The 3597-nt window shown below is 41.4% G+C and overlaps 1 pseudogene; it reads left to right on the top strand.

The window, feature by feature from the left end:
* The first annotated feature begins 1198 nt into the window (after positions 1-1198).
* On the top strand, positions 1199-3304 carry LOC146701089 (uncharacterized; annotated as a pseudogene).
* The last annotated feature ends 293 nt before the right edge of the window (positions 3305-3597 follow it).

Genomic DNA, 3597 nt, shown 5'->3' with positions numbered 1-3597 from the left:
ACTTTGTATCAGTTTTCCCTACGACCGCTATCAATTTCTCTATTGAGAAATTTACAAAGGAAAATTCTCCAGTGTTTCCTTAATAGCCTTCTTTAGCAGAGGATACATTGGCTAGCCTTTAGGATATGAACGTGTTATGATAACGTCAACCCTTGCTCAATCTTAACATGTTACCGAAGTTCATTATACATTCGGAAAAGTGATATTTACAGTAACTGAATCTCAAAGACTCAGACTGACTTCAGTGTCTCTATGTCATGTCAATGGAAGCCCGTTTCCGCCATAAAAAAAAAAAAAAGATCCATAACTCGGAATTTCGAGTTATTTTCTCGAAATTTCGAGTTACTTTCTCGAAATTCGGACTTATTAACTTGAAATTTTGAAAAAATAACTCGAAATTTTGAGTTAGCGCTGCCAATAAGAAATCTACGTGGCTGATGTCATTTCCTTGTTACCCGGAAGGATATGGCGCAAAGGGGTGCGCACTCAAAACTGGATCGTGTCATGAGCTACTGTATTAACAACAAATGGCGCCAGGTTCTTCAGTTTTGAATGCCTTCCTACAAATGATAACTGGATAAAAGGTATACAAAAACAGTGTGACCGCGATTGTTACGTACAAAGTTGAATAGCATGCAACGTCAGGGTTAACCAAAGGTACCTATAAGGTTTCTGTTACACGCTAATGACACCTGTTATGTCTGATGAAACAGACGTTTTGCTGAAAACATGCGTAATAAGTGTACAGCACTGTATAAAACAAAATCACAAATCACCCAAAACAGGGAATATGACTGACAACTATATAAAAAAGGAACAAAACCAATGAAACTGTAACCAGACAACTGAGAAAATGTGGGATTGACTGTATTGTGATGCTGATTGTAGTTACAATGCAAATGGACACTTAAAAATGCAGTTCCCACTTCTCCACCATAGTCAGAGCTCATAATGTAGGTAGGCACAGATACTTTGATGATAATATGGTGGCTTTATTTTAATTTTGTAATTTTAATTTACATCCTTCCTTACAGCATGGGAGACTTTATACAGACCTTGGAGAATGAGAAGGTACTTAATTCCAACAAGATACTGGTTGAAATGCAACTTTTCCTCATTGTTCTTAAGTTAAAAATAGGATTGTATTTTCAAGGCTGGTTGTTTCAATAAATTAAATTATTTTTCCATCTTTAGATTGATGCCAGTGTCATAAGTCTAATGACAGATGAGGAGCTGAAGACTTATTTGCCATCATACGGTGATCGTCTAGCAGTATTTGGATTTTGCAGACGGAGGGGCAGCAGCCGCAAGTCAGCGCTTTTTGAACGGCTGAAATCCAAACTGTCCAAAAGAAAATTATCTGAAGAGGATGGCAGTAGCACACGGCAAGAAGAACATTCCCAAACAACCCATAAAAGAAATGCTCTGAAGAGAAATAGAAAAATAGAAATAGGATGGATGCATTATGATGAAGACACTGAGGTTTTCAAGCAGGTTAGAGCTAGACGAGGAGGAGGAACAAGAAAAATAGACATTTGCAAGGATGCCAAGAAAAGGGACATATTACAGGTTGCAACAGGCCTGTTCTTTCCAGATGGAGGAAACATTCAGGGGCCCTTAACAGATTTTGACTGTGATCTGAAGGATTATCAAGAGATGATAGTCGATGATGCATTGACAGTAGGAGAACTTTATCATGTCACAAAACTTAATATCCTCAGGTTCTACCTCACCACAAAGAAAAAACAAAATGACAGCCTTCAGAGCTCCAACCCAGGTTTGCATCCATCTTTAGAAATTGAAGCGAGTCCTCAAAACCAAACCTCTTCTTTTACTGTCACTACAGTCCAAACATCTGCTCCATTTGAAACAATCAGCCATGATGTGACATACATTGAAGACACTCCAAACGATAACCTTCCACAATCTTCCACGCAGTCTCTAAGCGCTAACACTTCTCACAGCAGTGACATTATTTTTGTTGGCCCCTTTTCTGACAGTGAGCCAATAAATTTGGATGACACCCAGATTTTTTCTCCACAACCTGGTCCATCCAGTGAGAGAGTGAGGAGAGTAGTGGTGGTCCACAGAGGGCAGGTAATGTCAGAGCTCATTTCACATTTTAGTGATAAGGACCTTGAAGATGTCGACATCAAAATCCAGGTCTTACTGCCTGATGGAACACCTGAAATGGCCCATGACGATGGGGGAGTTGTGAGAGACTGTCTTTCAGAATTCTGGAAAGAATTCTATGGCCAGTGCACCACTGGAAACGTTTAAAAAGTGCCCTTCTTAAGGCATGATCTTGGGCAACCGGAGTGGGAGAGTGTGGGCAGAATCATTGCATTTGGATGGGTTAGAGAGAAATATCTGCCTGTGAAAATTGCACCTGCCATTCTGGAACAAGCTGCCTTTGGATATGTAAAGAGTGATATTGTGGAGAATTTCCTTAAGTTCATGCCTGACTCTGACGTACAGTGTTAGAGGCGTGGCGATCAGACTTTAGCACCGTGGACCAAGAAGAACTTATAGACATACTTGATAACCACAGCTGCAGAAAGATACCAACAGCCTGCAATGCCACTGAAGTCCTATTGGAGCTTGCACACAAAACACTTGTCCAAGAGCCTGCCTATGTTATTGAACAGTGGGCAAGAACACTCAGCACTGCATGGGAAAGCCTTTGTGATCTATCTTCAGTTTATGAAACCCTCCAACCAACTCTGAGAAAAGTTCTCAAGTGTCTCACTTTCCCTGAAACAATGACGGCTCACCAGAAGCTGATTCAGAAATATCTAACTACATATGTGAAGAATGCTGAGAAGGAACATTTGTGTTTGTTCCTCAGGTTTTGCACAGGTTCAGATTTACATCTGGGAAAGAACATCATCATTGGGTTTAACGAACTGAAAGGTTTCCAGAGACGACCTGTGGCACACACATGTGGGTGTGTACTGGAGCTGTCGATAAATTATGACAGCTATCCTGACTTCAGATCGGAGATGAACAGTGTGTTGGAATCAAATGTGTGGGTTATGGACATTATATAAAGGTTTGATTCACGGACAATGGCTTAAAAGCCATTGTTGTTTTACAACAGATTATATTTGAGTTGTGAACTAAGACTAAAGTGTTCCCATGTGAATGTCACAGCAAAGGTTTCAGGTGTTTAAAAACTGAGTTCCAAGAAAAAGTATTTGGTGAAATACCACTGTAATGCAATTTGAGGTACTTCTTTGTGTTTCTGTGTTTTCCTATTACAACTGAGGCAATATTTTTCTAAACACTTGTGAAATGCATTTCTGCAGAGGTCTCAGAGTCTGGAGACTCTGGAGTCCTATCGGGCTAACCAAGCCCGATAGGACTCCTTCTTCAGCCTGGTGGCTCCCTTCACCTCTGGTGTCCACCATTTGGTTCGGGGATTACCACCACGGCAGGCACCAACCACCTTGCGGCCGCAGCTCAATGCAGCAGCTTCGGCAATGGAGACGCTGAACATGGTCCATTCGGACTCAATGTCCCCAGTCTCCCTCAGAATGCTGTTGAAGCTCTGCCGGAAGTGTGCGTTGAAGATCTCGCGGACTGGGGCCTCTGCTA

The sequence above is a fragment of the Copadichromis virginalis genome, linkage group LG9 (assembly GCF_057382275.1).
Source record: "Copadichromis virginalis isolate Kocher_CV1m ecotype Utaka linkage group LG9, C_Virginalis_male_GT1.1, whole genome shotgun sequence".
In the NCBI taxonomy this organism is placed as follows: domain Eukaryota; kingdom Metazoa; phylum Chordata; class Actinopteri; order Cichliformes; family Cichlidae; genus Copadichromis; species Copadichromis virginalis.
The sequence above is the reverse complement of the archived record's forward strand: the minus strand, read 5'-3'. Positions and strand labels throughout refer to the sequence as shown.